The sequence below is a fragment of the Hypanus sabinus genome, chromosome 28 (genome assembly GCF_030144855.1).
Source record: "Hypanus sabinus isolate sHypSab1 chromosome 28, sHypSab1.hap1, whole genome shotgun sequence".
Lineage (NCBI taxonomy): Eukaryota > Metazoa > Chordata > Chondrichthyes > Myliobatiformes > Dasyatidae > Hypanus > Hypanus sabinus.
This window is the reverse complement of record NC_082733.1, coordinates 41,565,128-41,584,472: the sequence shown is the minus strand read 5'-3', so window position 1 is coordinate 41,584,472 and position 19,345 is coordinate 41,565,128.

The following is a 19,345-nucleotide window of genomic DNA, read 5'->3' as shown; positions in this document are numbered from 1 at the left end:
TGACACTGCACTGGGACACTGGACCTCAGGACCGTCTGGCTGACCCTTGACACTGCACTGGGACACTGGACCTCAGGACCGTCTGGCTGACCCTTGACACTGCACTGGGACACTGGACCTCAGGACCGGACCTTTCTCTGCAAACGCTAGAGACGACTGCCGCCACGTGATTAAAGATTTGCATTAACGAGAGGGTGTACCTAATAAAGGGGCCACCGGGTGTATTTACATTCTCTCTCTTGGATCTGAGCCATGCTGAACAAATGTGCCTTAGCAACGAAACATCCGCCTTGTGCTTCAGACCCAGAGTACATTAAAAGGAATACTTCACCTGCCTTTGTACAAAGTGCTCTGTCTTGGGATTAGTGTGAGAGCAACATCAAACTGGTTTAATTTGTCTTCACAAAGTATTATTTCTCTTGTGGGTTGAGCTTGTAAGTGTGATTATATGGAAGCTATGGTGTGATTATTCAGCTGCTGTGATCCTCTTCAAAAGAACCATTTTCTCCTCTTGTACCGCACCCGTGTTCGTTGAGATTGCCTCCACGTTAATATTTTGTTTCATTTACTCGGCATGTCCGTGGCAAGACGGATTCCTGTCCAAACATTCAAAGGTTCATTTATTATCAAAATACTTAATTACTTACTGCCCGTTATGCCACTGGCATTTAGGGAAACAATGGAAGTTTTCTTCATTGCCGTTTCTGTAACAATTTTTTTTGACCAGTCAGGGTTGTTGGCCCTGAGCTGAACCCCCGAACCTGGAGGACTGGTGGACCACTCTTAGTCTGGCCTCTAACCTTTGACCAAGAGCCAAAGCATAAAGCCCACTCCAGCCAACATGGCTCACCGGGTTCATTGAGGGACACAAGCCTCCAAAGCATGACAATGTTGTGGTCCTCTTGGAGGGTTATCAAAGTATGTTTGAAGTATACAACTCTGAGATTCATCTTCTCCAGGTGGGCATGAAACAAAGAAAACCATGGAAGTTGTTCAAAGAAAAACATCAAACCTCCCCTACACAGAAAATCAAATCGTACAAATGGCAGAACATCAAACAACAATCCCTGCACAAAAAAGAACTAACAAATCGTGCCAAACAGCAACATGATCATCAGCCCCCTACACGACAAAAAAACAGCAACAAGAACATCAACTCCTTCCCGCGTAGAAAAACAAATTGTGCAAATAGCAAGAACATCAAACCCTAACCCTGGCAAACAGCAACAAGAAGGAACAGGCAAAAACATTGAGTACAAACACAAAAACTGAAAGGGTCCGCATTTGAATCCGTAAATCACAGAACTTTGGTGGTAACATCCTCTGACAGTATCGAGCGAGAGAGGGAAACCACTCGAATGCAGGAGACCTGAGCGATAGGCCGTCACACACAGACACCTCCTCTGGGAAACCTCTGCTCAAACAGGGCTGCTAACCCAATTGGTGGTTACGGGAATGCCGTTTGTTTATCGATCTATTTAGAGACGCAGCACAGTAACAGGCCCTCTGGGCCCGGTGAACCCATGCCATCCAGTTACACCCATGTGACTAGTTAACCTGCTCACCCGAATGTCTTTCGACTGCCCAAGAGCCCGGAGGAAACCCACATGGTCACGGGGAGAACGTACAAATTCCTCACAGGCAGTGGTGGAAATGAGCCCTGGGAGTGAAGGAGGATGAGAGGTGACTTGATGGAGGTATACAAAATGTTAGGAGGCATAGGTCGAGTAGAAAGCCGGAGACTTTTTCCCAGGGAGGAAATGGCTAATACCAGGGGGCAAAATTTTAAGTAGATCAGATGAAAGCATAGAGGCAGGTTTTTTAACAGAGGGGGGGGGGTGTGAAATGCCTTGCCAAGGGGTGGTGGTAGAGGCAGATACATGAGGGACATTTTAAAAACTCTTGGACTGGCACATGGATAAAAGAAAAATGAAAGGCTATGCAATGAAGGTTTAGATTGATCTTAGAGTAGGTTATAAGGTTGGCACAACATCGTAGGCCAAGGAGCCTGTACTGTGCTGGAACATGTCACTGGTGCTGCACTAGTGTTATGCTGTCCACAATGCTACCTCTGTTGTGTCAGAAGGGTTGTTTTTATTTAGTTATTTATTGAGATACAGCACAGAATAGGCCCAAGCCACACCGTCCAGCAACCTCCCGAATTAGTCCTCGCCTAATTACAGGACAATTTACAATGATCAATGAACCTACATCTTTGGACTGTGGGAAGAAACCGGAGCACCCGGTGGAAACCCACGCGGTCACGACGAGAGCGTACGCTCTCCTTGTAGGCAGCAGTGGGAATTGAACCCTGGGTTGCTGTTACTGTAAAGTGTTGTGCTAACCACTTACGCTACTGTGCCGCCCCTTATGAATGTGTCCCACCCACTGTCCTCTCCTGGTCTCTTCAGCACAGCAAATACAAACATAACACAAGTGACTATACTCCTCGTAGCAGATCAGCCACTTGACGTTGGTGGTTTATGCACTCTCCTCCGTGTACGCTGATAGCACTTTGAGCTCATTTGTAATGGATAACTAATTACTTGGTTGGTCCAAGCTGCTGAATAAATGGACCCTTTCATGCTCTAACGTACTAGACCATAAGAGATAGGAGCAGGATGTGGGCCGTTCAACCCATTGAGTCTGATCCACCATTTCATCATGGCTAATCCATTTTACCTCTCAATCCCATTCTCCTACCCCGACACCTGCCCCCTCCCATACTCTCCTCCAATCACCTTAAACTTATGCCCCTTGTATTAGCCATTTCCACCCTGGGAAAACCCTGGACTGTCCATTCGATCTATGCCTCTTATGAAGAGGCTGAAGAAGAAGGGATCTGATAAGAGAGAACATCTCTTATCTCCTTTGAATCCTCCCTCTCACCATAAGTACATGTGCTCTGGTATCTGATGTAAGGACTTGGGAGCAGTTTGTGCAGGGAGTGTAGTGTAACTGAGTGACTGGAGATTAAAGCTAATGGTGAATTACAGTCAGGCACAGTGATGTTCAGCTAATTAAGTTCAAAGTTCAAAGTAAATTTATTATCGAAGTACATACTGTATAATGTATGTCACCATATAAGACCCAGAGATTCTTTTTTTTGCAAGAACAAAGAAATACAGTCGACTGAGTGAAGAACTACAAGCAAATACTGACAAACAGCCAGTGTGCAAAAGACAAACTTTGCAAATAAAAGAAGCCCAAAGAATAATAAAAAATAAATAAGCAAATAGATACACGCTACTGAGAAAAATGAGTTGTAGAGGCCTTGAAAGTGAGTCCGTAGGGTGTAGAATCAGTTTGGTGCTGGGGTGAGTGAAGTTATCGACACCGGTCCAGGAGCCTGAAGGGTAATAATTGTTCCTGAACCTGATGGTGTGGGACTGAAGACTCCTATATCTTCTGCCTGAAGGCAGCAATGAGAAGAGAGCATGGCCTGGGTGGTGGGGATCCCTGATGATGGATGCTGATAGCTTGTGACAGTGCTCCTTGTAGATGAGCTCAATGGTGGGGGGGAGGGGGGGTATTTTCCTGTGACGGACTGGGTTGCATCCATCACTGTTTATAGGCTTTCTCCATTCTGGGCCATTGGTGTTTCCATTCCATAATTAAACACATCTGATGTCTGTTGCTAAGCGTGGGGGAGATTTGGCTGGCCCAGCAGTCTGGGACCCTACTGAAGGACATACCGATGGAAGTGAAAACAGAGTTACAACATTTGATTGAGATTTAATGACCCACTGTCAACAGCGTTCTGCTAAACAAGTGCAGCTGTAAAAACATTGAAGAAGCAGCTCTTGATTGTCTCCACATCCAAACACCAGAACTAAACGACTACAAAATACACTTCAACAACTCACCAAGGCTGCTTTGATGTTACTTCCCGGAGCTGTGACCTTTATCGCTGAGCAGAGCAAGGTTAACAGGTGAACATCACTTAAAACATCCCATCCAAAAGGTAAACACGAGAGACTCTGCAGATGCTGGAAATCCAGAGCAACACACACAAAATGCTGAAGAACTCAATGGGTCAGGCAGCATCTATGATGTGGAATAAACAGTCGAGTTATGGGTCAAGGTTGGTACTGGAAAGGAAGTGGGAGGACAGGACATCAGATCAAGAAGGTGGGGGGAAGGGAAGGAGTACATGCTGGCGGGTGATAGGTGAGACCAGGTGAGGGGCAATGTGTGTGGGTGGGGATGGGGGGAATATAGTAAGAAGCTGGAAGGTGATCGGTGGGAGAAGTAAAGGACTGAAGAAGAAGGAATCTGATATGAGAGGAGAGCGGAAGAAACGGAAGGAGGAGGGGATCCAGAGAGAGGAATGGAAAAAGAGAGAAGGGGGATGGGGAGAAAGAAAGGGAAGTTGGAGAAAAGGATGGTCATGCCATTGGGTTGGAGACTACCCAGAAGGAATATAAGGTGTTCATCTCCTTAGGATCATCAAATGCAGAGGGAGGCCATTCAGCCTGTTATGTCTACACTGCTCAAAAGAACCTACCCAGCCTAGTCCCAGCATGCCTCTTCATGTACACAACTGTGCAAACGTGTGCGTGGTTCTTCCTCGTCTAACTTTTCCTAAGTGAGTTCCTCATCCTCATCGTGCTCTTGGTGAAGAATTTTCCTCATCTCCCTTCAAATCACCATCTCACCTGCTTTGTTTATGCCTCCATGAAAGACCATAAACCATAAGGCATAGGAGCAGGCCATTCAGCCCATCACATCTGCTCTGCCATTCCATCATGACTAATTCATTTTCCTCTTTCCACCACATTCTTTTGCCTTCTCCCTGTAACTTTTGACTCCCTTACTAATGAAGACACTATCAACCTCTGCTTTATATATACCCAAAGACTTGGCCTCCATAGCTGTCGGTGGCAAAGAACTCCACAGATTCACCATCCCCTCGCTGAAGGAATTCCTCCTCATCGGTGTTCTAAAGGGACGTCCTTCTATTCTGATGTTGTGCCCTCTGGTCCTAGACTCACCCACTACAGGAAACATCCTCTCCATGTCCGCTCTATCTGGGCCTTTCAATATTTGATAGGTTTCAATGAGATCGCCTGACAATCTTCTAAACGATAGTGGGTATGCTCAAAGCCATAAAGCACTCCTCATATATTAACCCTTTTATTCTCGTGGTCATTCAATGAACCTCCTCTGGACCCTCTTCCAATCCCAGCACATCCTTTCCTAGATAAGGGTCCTAGACTGCTTGCAACACTCCAAATGTGAGCTGAAAGTCCTTTTTGTTCATTCTGTTGAGGTCCCCCACACCTGGTGGTAAAAGAACTGGACACAGAGAGAATAGGTTCCTGCTGACATCAAGACCTTGCCAGCTGCTGAATGGTGACTGCTCACTATCCAATTACCCAGGAAAGGAGGGACGTTGCAAAGATTGATGTGGTGGGGCCCAGTGGCTGGATGGAGGTGGAACGGTTTGCTCTGGTTAGATGCATCTGGGGAGGTTTGATCAGATGGGATGGTCACATGACACAATCTCTGATGTATCTTGTGAAATTTGTTCTTTTGTGACAGCAGTGCAGTGGAAGACGTAATAATCACTATGAATTACAAAAATAAAACAAAGTGCAGAAGATGAATAACGTGGTAGTGTTTGTGGGTTCATGGCCTGTACAGGGAGCTCCATAGTTAAGTAACTGTTCTTAATAAGTTTCAAGACCTTGGCCTCACAACCTCCTTGTGTAATTGGATCCTCAATTTCCTCACTTGCAGATCCCAATCTGTCAGATTGGCAACAACATCTCCTCCACGATCTCCATCAACACAGATACACCACAAAGCTGTGTGCTTAGCCCCCTGCTCTACTCACTTTACACTTATGACTGTGTTGTTAAGCACAGCTTCAATGCCACATTCAAGTTTGCCGATGACACCACTGTCATAGGTCGAATCAAAGGTGGTGACAAGTCAGCATATAGGAGGGAGACTGAAAATCTGGCTGAGTGGTGCCATAACAACAACCACTCACTCAATGTCAGCAAGACCAAGAAGCTGATTATTGACTTCAGGAGAACGAAACCAGAGGTCCATGAGCCAGCCCTCACTGGGGGGTCAGAGGGGCAGAGGGGCAGTGACTTTAAATTCCTTAGTGTTATTATTTCAGAAGGCCTGTACTAGGACCAGCACATAAACGCAATTACAAAGAAAGCACGGCAGTGCCTCTACTTTCTCAGATGTTTGCGAAGATTCAGCTTGTCATCTAAAACTTTGACAAACTTGTATAGATGTGTAGTGGAGAGTATATTGAGTGGCTGCATCACAGCCTGGTATGGAAACACCAGTGCTTTTTAATGGAGAATCCCACAAAAAATAGTGGAGATGGTCCTGTCCAACATGGGGAATGACCTCCCCACCCCACCACTGAGCTCATCTACATGGAGCACAGTCGCAGAAAAGCAGCCTCCATCATCAGGGACCCCCACCACCCAGGCCATGCTCTGTCCTCACGGCTGCCATCAGGAAGAAGGTACAGGAGTCTCAGGACTCACACCACCAGGTTCGGGAACAGTTATTACCCCCCAGTCATCAGGCTCTTGAACCAGAAGGAATAACTTCAATTGCCCCATAGCTGAACAGGTCCCACAATCTATGAGAACACTTTCAGGGACTCATCATCTCATGTTCTCAATATGCATTGCTTATTTATTTGTTTATTTTATATTTACACAGTTTGTTGTCTTTTGCACACTGGCTGTTTGTCCTGATGGATGTGGTATTTCATTGATTCTATTGGGTTTCTTGTACTTACTGTGAATGTCCGTGAAAAAATGAATCTCAGGGTTGTATATGGTGACACTTATGTGCTTTGACAAGAAATTTACTTTAAACTTCGAACATGGCCTTGTGCAAGAAACTCCAAAATGCAATGAGAAAGGAGGCAACCAGCATAAAGATAACACAGAAAAAGTCGGAGGAGCCTAGCAGGTCAGGCAGCATCTATGGAGGGGAATGGACACCTTACATTTCGGGTCAAGATCCTTCACCCAGCACAATTCGTGAGCTTATTGTGTTCTGCTGAGCTCTGGGGACATACTATGTTGGTGCTGGAATGTGTGGTGACACTTGCAGGCTGCCTCCAGCAGGCACGTTGGTTGTTAACACAAATTGTGCACCTCACTGCGCGTTTCGATATTCATCTGATAAATAAATAAAGCTGGAACTGAATGAGTTCAGCCATGGCATCGCCCCAAGCCCAGCTGCAAAAGGAGGAGTGTTGGGCACAAAGCTAGCAACCTCATCCCATAAAAACCCAGAGGTACAGAAACGCCAACAAAGACCTTATCCCTGCGAGAGGGAGGATCTTCAAAGATGGGTTACACAAGGGGATAACTTGAATGACTGGCCCAGGACAGAGGACTCTGGCAAGCTGATGTAGGCAGCCTACACCCTAGTAAAGGGCGATGAGATGAAGAAGAAGATGATTCAGAATGAATGAATCTGAACTTCAACTCCAGCCACAGAGTAGAGAGATTTTCATTTCTGTAGTGTCCTTCACATCCCTTTAGAATGTCCCAGAACCCTTTCCTGCTAATATTGTAGATTTTGGTTGGTAGTCAGAGCTATAAATTGTGAGTGTGGATCTCCCACAAATCTGCTGTTGACTGTGTATTCTGTAGCTTCCTGAGGATTCCACCAAGGCAATGTTATATTGCTGAATCTCTTTAACTCTTCTAAATAGTGCCATACAATCTTTTGCATCTGGAGAGAGAGTTCAAAATCAAGTTCAGGTTCAATGTTATTGGCATATCTACAATCCAATGAAACAACGACCCTCTGGACATGGTGCAGCCACAATATATATATCACACACAGCACATAGAACAAAATATTACCAGAAATACTGTAAGTTAAGCAATATAATTCAAAATGCATCTACTGTGTTGCACAATAAACGGTATCAGACTGTGAGTAGACAGGGTCTAGTATTACAGGAGGCAAGAAATATTTTATAAATGTAATTGGCTTTGCTCCCTTCCTTTTCAGTCCTGATGAAGAATCTCGTGTCAAAACATCAACAGTTTATTCATTTCCATTGGTGCTCTCTGACCAGCTGATTCCGTCCAGTATTTTGTCTGTGTTACCCTGGATTTCCAGCATCGATAGACTCTCCCGTGTTTATGATTTGCTGCTGCACTGCGAAGCCTCTTCGAGGAATGCCTTCACAGAAGGTTCAGATCTCTTCAGCGGGAGTTCAGTGAGACGCTGTCTCTGTGATCTCTGATGCCCATTGACTCTTTTCCAGGGTCTCTCCCCAAAATGTCGACTGTTTATTCTTCTCCGTAGATACTGCCTGTCTTGCTGAGTTGTGTGTGTTGCTCTGGATTTCTAGCATCTGCAGAATCTCCAGTGTTTGGCATTTTGTGTGTGTTTCTCAAGAAATGTTTTAGCAGCTCAGTCTTAGCTCTTACAATAATTGCACGGGATCCCAAACAAGATGCTATCACGCTGTTCAAATGCTGTTCCACGCTGTATTATGAATTTTCACAATGAAATGTCAACACTGTCAGCCCAGAGCAAGATTTTATTGAAACAATTCTGCTTGTATAATTATGTGGGGCAGCACTTGCTTCTCAGTTGTCGTGGATTATGCAGATAACGTTCCACTTTAGTCAAACTGCGTTAATGCAGCTGTGTGCCAGACGTTAAGCAGATGCCAACGATGGCACCTCTGGCAGAGCAGCACTCCCTTAACAAAGTCATGGACGTGTCAGGGACAGCCTATATGTTAACCAGCACCCAGGCTATGCTCTCTTCTCGCTGCTGCTATCAGGAATAAAGTACGGGAGCCTCAGGACCCTCATCACCAGGGTCAGGAAAAGTTATTATCCCTCGATCATCAGGCTTTTGATTCAGAGGGGATAACTTCACTCAACTTCACTCACACCAATGCTAAACTATTCCCACAACCTATGGGCTCACATTCAAAGACTCTTCATCTCATGTTCTTGATATTTATTGCTTATATATTGTTATTAATTTTGTTTATTTGTATTTCCTGTGAATGCCCATGAGAAAATGAATCACATAGCAGTGATATATATGTTATTATGTGCCATGTCATATGATGTGGGTGATCACAGTCTTTCCATGACCAAAGTTGTTCTACAGAAGTGGTTTGCCATTGTCATCTTCTGGGCAGTGTCTTTACAAGATGGATGACCCCAGCCATTATCAATACTCTTCAGAGATCGTCTGCCTGGCATTGGGATCACATAATCAGGACCTGTGATATGCACCAGCAGCTCATACGACCATCCACCACCTGCTCTCATGGCTTCACATGACCCTGATCAGGATTGAGGGGGTCTAAGCAGGTGCTACACCTTGCTCAAGGGTGACCTACAGGCTAACAGAGGGAAGGCATGCCTTACACCTCCTTTGGTAGAGATGCATCTCCACCCCGCCATCCCGATATATATGTACTTTGATAATAAATTTACATTGAACTTCGTACTTTGTGGTATTGAAATCTTAGATTCCACCTGTAATTAATTGGAAATTGATTTATTGTTGTGACATGTCCTGAGATACAGTGGAAAACTATAATATAAGATCAAGAGATAACAGAATGCAGAATACATTCTCACACAGAAAGTGCGGTGTAGGCAGTCAACAAGCTGAGCTCGTGAGGTAGAGAGTTGATCTTTATCATACAAAATGTTCGTTTATGAAACTTATAACATGAGATAGATGTCTCCTTGTGCTTGGTGGTACATGCTTTCAAGCTTTTGTTATCTTCAGCCCAGTGGGAGAGGGAGAAGAGAGAGTGTCCAGGGTGGCTGGGGCCTTTGGTTGTGCTGGCTGCTTGACTGAGGTGGTGGGAAGTGCAGACAGAGTGCATGGAGGGGAGGCTGTTTCCATGGTGGACCGATCTCTGCAATCTCTTGTGGTCTTAGAAGATAGGGCAGAGCAGTTGCCGTGCCAAGCTGTGAAGCACCAAGATGGGACGCTTCCTACGGTGCATCAATTAAAAACTGGTAATGGTCAACAGGGACATGTCAAACTTCCTTAGCCTTCGAAGGGAGTAGAGGTGCTGATATGCTTTCTCGGCCGTAGTGTTTACGTGGTTGAACCAGGACAATCTCTGGGTGATGTTTACAACCGGCAACTTGAAGCTCTCAGCCATCTCCACCTCATTGCCATTTATATGTTCTTCACCCTGCTTCGTAAAATCAATGACCAACTCTCTTGTTGACATCTTACCTACCGTATCTCCTTCTCCAGAGGGATCCCACCACCAAGTACATCTTTCCCTCCTCTCCACCTTCTGCATTCTGGAGGAATCGCTCCCTACGCGACCCCCTTGTCTATTTGTTTCCCCCCCCCCCACCACTGATCTTCCTCCTGGTACTTATCCTTGCAAGGAGAACAAGTGCTACACCTGCCCCTACACCTCCTCCCTCATCGCCACTCAAGGCCACAAACAGTCGTCCAGGTGAGGTGACACTTCACCTGGAAGTCTGTTTGGATTGTATACTGTGCCCAGTGCTCCCAGTGTGGCCTCCTGTATATCGGTGAAACCCAATGTAGACTGGGAGACCATTTCGCCAAGCACCTATGCTCCGTCAGCCAGAAGCAGGATCACCCAGTGGCCACACATTTTAATTCCACTTCCCATTCCCATTCCAATATGTCAATCCATGGCCTCCTCTACTGTTGTGATGAGACCACACTCAGGTTGGAGGAACAACACTTTATATTCTGTCTGTGTAGCCTCCAACCTGCTGGCATGAACATCAATTTCTTGAACTTCCAGTAATGCCTCCCCTCTGTCCTTCACCATTCCCCTCTCTTTTCCCTCTCTCACCTTATCTCCATGCCCATTCATCGTCTCCCTCTGGTCTCTTCTCCCACTTTTTCTTTCTTTCAGGGTGTTCTATCCTCTTCTGTTAGATTCCCCCTTCTCCAGCCCTGTATCTCTTTTACCAATCAACTTCCCAGCTCTTTGCTTCATCCCTCCCCCTCCCCATTTCACCTGGTGTTTCTCTCTCCCCTCTCCCACCTTTTAAATCTACTCCTCAGCCTTTTTTCTCCAGTCCTGCTGTGGGGTATTGGCCCAAAACGTTGACTGTAATCCTTTCCAGAGATGCTGCCTGGCCTGTTGAGTTCCTCCAGCATTTTGTGTGTGTTGCTCAGATTTCCAGCATCTACAGATTTTCTCTTGTTTGTATCTCCTTCCTGTGCACTTTCTCATTGTTATTTGACATTTGGTCCACTACATGGGTATTGTCTATGAACCTATGATTCAGAGAACACAGAGATTGGCGACACAGATTCAGCTTCATTTATTTATCAAAATAAATGACTTATTCATCAAACCAAACAGTGAAATATGTTGTCATAAACACGAGGCATTCTGCAGGTGCTGGAAACACACACAAAATGCTGGAGGAACTCAGTCGGTCAGGCAACATCTATGGAAATGAAGAAAAGTCACCATTTACTTCATGCCCGCCCCTCCCTGGGAGGATGAAGAGAGAAAATATCAGAACAAAAAGGTGGGAGGAGGGGAAGGAGGATAGCTAGAAGGTGATAGGTGAAGCCAGGTGGGTAGGAAAGGTAAAGGGCTGGAGAGAAAGGAATCTGATAGGGAGAGGAGAGTGGACCATAGGGGAAAGGGAAGGAGGTGGTAATAGGCAGATGAGAAGAGGTAAGAGGCCAGAGTGGAGAATAGAAGAAGAGAGAAGGCGAAGGGAAACATTTTTTTATCGGAAGGAGAAATTGATATTCATGCCATTAGGTTGGAGGCTAGCCAGACAGAATATAAAGTGTTGCTCCTTGACCCTGAGGGTGGCATCATCTTGGCACAAGAGGAGGCCGTGAACCTACGGAATGGGAATCAGAATTAAGATGTTTGTCCTCTGGAAAGTTCAGCTTTTTGCTGATGGAGTGCAGCTGCTTGATGAAGCCGTTGGGCAATTTACGATGGGTCTCACAGACTTAGAAGAGGCTGCATCAGGAGCACCGGATACAGTAGATGACCCCAGCAGATTTTCAGGGAAGTGTTGCCTCATCTGGAGGGACTGTTTGGGCCCCTGAATGGAGGTGAGGAAGGAGGTGAATGGGCAGGAGTAGCACCTTGGCCACTGGGAGGAAGAAATGGACAAGTCGTTTGCTTGAACAACCAACACAACCGTAGGATGTACTGTTGCCGCACATTCCAGTGCCAGCACAGTGTACCCACAATGCTCAGCAGAACAACACAAGCAACAACAACAGCAAACGAGCCCCTTTCCTACCTTCCCTCACACACACTCATGTCCATTCACACACTTCTTCAACTTCTTCGGTTGTCCATCGAAATCCGATGACGATGTCCACTCCTTTAACGGTGAGATCTTTGATGACTATACAGTCCTATCCTGGACCCACAAGCTCTATTGAAGGTAGGACATGTATATGTGGTAGTGGTGGCAACCATGGCTGCATTTCTCCTGGCTCTCTTCTGCTGTCTTCTGGTTGTCCTTTCCATCTCCAGAAACACACACACACACACACTCCTCCATCCCCATTTGGACTCACAAACATGCAGAGATCAGGACATATCAACCCAAGGGCCTCGACCATTGTGCCTTCACTCCCAGTCTTGCCGACTTCGACCCTCGACCTTTGGACGTTGAACCATTGGTATGGACCTAGGCCTCACCAATCACGGGACACAGGGCTCTGGGCCTCAAACATGGGACTCGCCTGGGGTCTCCAACCCCAGAATCGCTGACATGGGGAGGCCGTCCCTGGCCTGGACTTACAGTTCTGAAGTAATAGCAACTCGTAGGAATTGCACTAATGGGTAGTGCTGTGTTCCCCTGTACAACTCACCGGCGTTCTGCTATCAGAACAGGTATCTGTAAAACCCTGCCATCCTTTCTATAGGTGGTAGTGATCTCACCAGCTACTGAGGTGCTCAGAACTAAGGTCAGAAACCTCCCAAGAGTACCTCCAATAAAACATTCAGGAATACACAAAACCCAGGTCAGCAACTTGGGAGCTGGTGTTTTCCAAATGATTCTAATCACTTCAAATGTATTTTTATCACTGCTTAATTATCTGATTAATTGTGTTTTTGTTGTTTGCCGTGTTTAATATCTGGCGCACAGCTGCACTAACACTGACTAAAGTGGAACTTTATCTGCATAATCCACGACAACGGAGAAGCAAGTGCTGCCCCGCATAATTATACAAGCAGAATTGTTTCAATAAAATCTTGCTCTGGGCTGACAGTGTTGACATTTCATTGTGAAAATTCATAATACAGCATGGAACAGCATTTGAACAGCGTGATATCATCTTGTTTGGGATCCCGTGCAATTATTGTAAGAGCTAAGACTGAGCTGCTAAAACATTTCTTGCCTAATGTGATACTGGTGTAATTTATTCTGTCATCATTGCCTCTCTCTTCACTGCCTTCAGAAATGAAGCCTATTCCATTTTAGTTTCAAAGGGATAAGCTTTGAAAACTGCTTCTTCTATCTTCCAATCCCTTCCTCCAATCTTCGTGCCCTTTCTTCGCATTTTAAGATGCTCCTTAAGTCCTTCTCCTTTCCCCATGTGTCTGGGTTACTGGATAATAATCAAAAGGCTTGAAATTAATCTCACAGGTTGAAACATCATCATAGAAGCTGAGGAGTTTAAATCCTGACAATTAATTAACTCTGGGGCAGTGTGGTGGCCTAGATCATGAAAACGTTGTCTCACTCCATCAAGCAACTCCATTGCAAGATTTGCTTATCATACGTACACCAAATTATGTAGTGAACCATGTCACTTGCGTTAACAACTGACAGCCTGAGGGTGTGTTGGGGGCAGTTCACAAGGGTTGCTACACATTCCAGTGCCATCATAGCATACCCATAACACTGGGCTGAACAACACAGAACACAATATGCAACAAAACAACTACAGCAAAATAAACCCCATTCCTCCCTCCCGCTCACACACGTACACAACCCTCTAACCCCAGTCTCCAGCGGATATGGACTCGGGCCTGTAGATGCAGGCTTCGGCCTCCCAAGCAGAATTGCAGAGATTGACAGACTCGGCTCCAGCCAGGGGGCCCTCAATTTCCAGACTTCCAATTTATCCTCAGGCCTTGATCCTCAGCATTGAAACCCTGTGCATGCCGATCACCAGAAACCAGGCCTTGAGCTCTGGGCTTGCCTATGGCAGGACCTCAAACACACGGCCTCGAACTCTGGTCTCACCGATTTGCGAACCCAGTGGGCCAGCGGAACTTGTCCTCGTGCCTGCATGAAACTCTGACTCTGTAAGCCACTGACAACTCGCAGGCCTGGGGGGGGGGGGGCCTGTCGCCCACTTTCTGCCAGCCCGACATCTGACATTGACCTCAGATGTTGCAGGGACACATCGCTGGTCTTTGAACACGGAGCAGAGTTAGACTCTGGCCTGACCTCTAATTACCTCACACTCATGTTCCTAAACCCAAGCCTGATCCTCCCCTGTCCCAAAACCATCCTTACAAACCTAATAAGCGATTAAAAATTAAATAATCAAACAATTAAAATCAACTAAATCTGACTCAATAGAGATGGCAGCCTAGTGCCATCTTTGAAAAATTTCTCACCTTTGGAGTTAAGAGTGGAATTTGCTCATTCTCCTTGTGATTGTGTGAGCTTCCTCCGGGTGCTCCAGTTTCCTCCCACATCCCAGGTAGGTTAATGGGCCGTTGTGTAGATGAGGGGTAGAAGCTGGGGGAAATTTATGACGATATGGGTAGATTATAAAGTGGGTTAGGTTGTAGTCTCAGTGTAAATGTGCTCGAACAAAAGCTCAGAGTTAAATTTACTATCAAAGTCTGTATACCGTATGCAACCCTGAGATTTGTTTTCTTGCAGGCAGCCACAGGAAAATCAAGAAATACAATAGAATCCATGAAAAGCCAGACATAGCAAAAGAGAGCCAAGAAGTGAGTCTACAGGCCTCAAACTCTGGTCTCACTGATTTCTGAGGCAAGAGAAGCCACCTGCAGCGGTTACATGGCAATACCTTTTCCGAAACCTGGCGGCCCGGGACCCGAGACTCTTGCACCTCCTGTCCGATGGTAATAGCAAGAAGGGGGGGGGGGGGTCAACGCAAGCAGATGGGACGGGCTCGGGGGGGGGGGAACTTGGCTGGCACGTTGTAGTGGGGCTGAACTCCGATTTGTTTTCCGTTCTCAGGCCTCAACACTTTAATCTGGCTTGAAGTCTGGCTCTCTTCCAGCAATGGCTGACCTTTGTGCCGTACCTAGATCCTCAGAGTCAATTTTCAAAGTACATTTACTATCAAAGTCTGTGTAACATTATACGACCTTGAGGTCCGTCTCCTTACGGGCAGCCACGAAACAAACAAACCGAAAATAACCCGTTTAAAAAAAAGACCCATCAAACACCCAATGTGCAGAGAGAGGGGAAAAAAAACCAAATTGTGCAATGGAAGTAAGCAAATAGCGTCCAGAACTGAGTGAGCATACATACACAAAGCCGGGCATCACTGCAGCCAGAGCGGGCCACAGCCTCAGCTCAGTGCAGAGCTGAGTAAACGCCATGGAGCAGCGGGTGGAACTGCCAATCCCTCGCCTCCGGTTCCGACAACCGGTCCCTTTCAATCTGGCCCAGTGCTTAAATTTTCAAAATCTCGGGTCGTTCCTCACTCTTTTTCGCTGAATTGTACAGGAGTTTGTAAATTCACTGGTTAATTTAGGTGGTTCAAAAGTATGTTTCTTAAAGGAAAATTACAGGCTATGCATTGCAGCAATTATAGTTCAAGAGGTATCTCTAGTAGAGTTCTCCAAGAGGACCGCAACCTTGTTGTGGTTTGGAGTCTTGCGTGCCTCAATGATCTGGAGAGCTATGTTGGCTGGAGTCAGGGCCTTGTGCTTTGGCTCTTGGTAGGGTCACCCATGCCAAACGGGTCAAAGGGTAGAGGTCAGACTAAGAGTGGTCCACTGGTCATCCAGTTTTGGGGGTTGAGCTCAGGTCTAACAATTCTGGTTGGTCAAACAATACTGTTATGGAAACAACAATGAGGAATCCTTCTATATCTGAGTGCAACAGTATTCCAGGTGGAGTGCTTGATGGCTCTGGGTCTGTACTCAGTAGCGTTTAGACCATAAGACATAGGAGTAGAATTAGACCATTTGGCCCAACAAATCTGCTCCACTATTCCAGCATTGCTGATTTATTTTTCATTCTCCAGCTTTTTCCCCATAACCTTTGACACCATTACTGATCAAGAAACTATCAATCTCCTCTTTAAATATACCCAAGTAAATTTAATTAGAAGAAGGAAGATATTATTATTAAAACCAGCAGAATATTGAAAGCGCAAACAGAAGGAAATCTGCAGATGCTGGAAATCAAGCAACACACACAAAATGCTGGTTGGAAATTGAAGCAAGAATATTGAAAGGCCTTGGTAGAGCGGACATGCAGAGCATGTTTCCAGTAGTGAGAGAGTCGAGGACTAGAGGGCACGGACTCGGAATAGAAGAACGTCTCTTTAGAACAGAGATGAGAAGTTTTTTTTTAGCCAGAGGGTGGTGAATCCGTGGAATTCATTGCCACAGGTGACTGTGGAGGTTAAGTCATTGGGTATATTTAAAACAAAGATAAATATATTAGTAAGGATGTCAAAGGTTACAAGGAAAAGGCAGGGGAATGGGGATGAGAGGGATAGTAAATCAGCCTTAATCGAATGGCTAAATAGTCCTGATGGGTGGGATGGCCTGACTATGCTCCTGTCTAATGGTCTTATGTTTTAAAGTAGAATTGAATATTTGCTGCCTACCAATCAGCCGAGTGGCTGCACGCCCTTGCTGTGCAAGGAAAGGGAGTTGACTTGCTGGGGTGTTTTCAAAGCCAACACTTGGAAAGAGCACCAAAAATCCTTTTGAGTGGTGCCATAACAACAACTTCTTGCTCAATATCAACAAAACCAAAGAGTTTATTGCTTTTATTATCGTTATCATTGTACGGGAGGGAGACCCCCGAGGTCCATCAGACAGTCCTCATTGGGTGATCAGATGTGGAGACGGTCAGTAGCTTTAAATTTCTTGGTGTTAAATGTCTGAGGATGTGTTCTGGGACCAGCACTCGTGCCATTATAAAGAGAATACGGCTGTGTCTCTGTGTATATTCAGCGTGTCGCCTAAAACTGCGGTAGATGCACAGCGGAGAGTATCCTCGGTGGCTGCATCATGGTCTGGTATGGAAACACCAATTCCCAGGAATGGAAAACTTTACAGCAAGTGGTGGATACAGCCCAGACCATAACAGGAAAATCCCTCCACACCACGGAGCTCATCTACAATGAGCACTGTCCATCAATTCCCACACCACTGCTGCCATTGGGAAGGAGGTACGAGAGCACAGGTCCCACACCACCAGGTTTAGGAACAGTTATTACCCCTCAACCATCAGGCTCCTGAGCCAGTGTGGATAACTTCATTCCCCTCAACACTGAACTGATTCCACAACCTACAGATTCACTTTCAAAAACTCTATAGCTTATGTTCTCAATATTATTTTTTTATCTGCGTAGTTTGTTTTCATTTCCACATTGGCTGTCTGAACATCTTTGTTTATGTCTAGTCTTGTATTTCTTTATTTTCCTGTGAGTACCAGCAGGAAAATGAATATTGAGGTAGTACATGGCGACAGACATTCCAGTGGTCACTTTATTTGGTACCTCCTGCAGCTGATAAAGTGGCCAGTGGTCTCCTGCTGCTGTAGCCCATCCACTTCAAAGTTTGATGTATGTTCAGAGATGCTCTTCTGCACATCATTGTTATCTGAGTTACTGTTGCCTTCCTGTCAGCTTGAACCAGTCTGGCTGTTCTCCTCTGACCTCTCTCATTAACAAGGCTCACTGGATGCATTGTGTTCCTCACGGCTTTCTCTCTGTAAACTCTAGAGTCTTTTGTGCGTGAAAATCCCAGGAGATCAGCAGTTTCTGAGATACTCAAGCCACCCCATCTGGCACCAACAATCATTCTGTGGTCAAAGTCACTTAGATCACATTTCTTCCCCATTCTGATGTTTGATCTGAACCACAACTGAACCTCTTGACCATCTCTGCATGCTTTTATGCATAGAGTTGCTGTCACATGATTGGCTGATTAGATAATTGCATGAATGGGCAGGTGTTCAGGTGTACCTAATAAAGTGGTCTCTGAGTGTATAGGTACTTTGATAATAAACTTACTTAATTGAACATTTCATTTAGCGACTCACCTAAAATGCTGAGGGGGATTTCAGCAGTTTACAGAACACCCTTGATCTCTGCCCCAATCGTCGACTGTTTATTCCCCTCTATAGATGCTGCTGAATTTCTCTCCAACATTTACCGTGTGTTGCTCAAGATTTCCAGCATCTGCAGAATCTTCTTGATCCATTATCAAATGCAGGGCTGGGACAGTTTGGCAGGCCCTGACTCGCGATCTGATTGGGTTGTAACGATGTTTAATTTTAAACACGAGATCCTGTGGATGCTGGAAACCCAGAGTAACACACACCATGCTGGAGAAACTCAACAGGTCAGGCAGCCTCTCTGGAGAGGATTAAGCAGCTGACATTTTGGGCTGAGACCCTTCAACAGGACTGGAAAGGAAGGGGAACAATGCAGAATAAGAAGGTGGGAGGAGAAGGAGGACAAACTAGAAGGTGACAGGTGAAGCCAGGTGGGGCTGGGGGGGGGGGAATGAAGAGAGAAGCTGGGAGGTGAAAGGTGGGAAAGGTAAAGGGCTGGAGAAGAAGGAATCTGATAGGAGAGGGGAATGGACCGCTGGAGAAAGGGGACGAGGAGGAGCAGCAGCAGGCAGGTGAGAAGAGGCAGGAGGGAAGAGGGGAGAGAAGTTGGAGTGTGGATTGAGCTGCCAGATGAAGTGGTAAATGCGGGCTCACTTTTAACATTTGAGAAAAACTTGGACAGGTACATGGATGAGAGGGGTTTGGTGGGATAAGGTTCAGGTGCAGGTCAGTGGGACTAGGCAGAAAAATGGTTCGGCACAGCCAAGAAGGGCCAAAAGGCCTGTTTCTGTGCTGTAACGTTCTCTGGTTCTATGCTTCTAAATCGACGTTCAGGCCATCTGGACGGAATACGAGGTGATATATCTCCATTCTGAGAGAGCCTCGTCGCGGCAGAAGAGGAGGCCGTGGTTCCACACGTTGGAACGGGAGTGGGTATAGGAATTGAAATGGTTGCCCACCAGGAAATCCTGCTTTTTGCGGAGGGAGCTGAGGTGCATTTAATTTGGCGTATTTGGCAAATTGTTTTAATCTCTTTACAAAGGCCGGCTGCGTCAGAGATAATTTTCTCT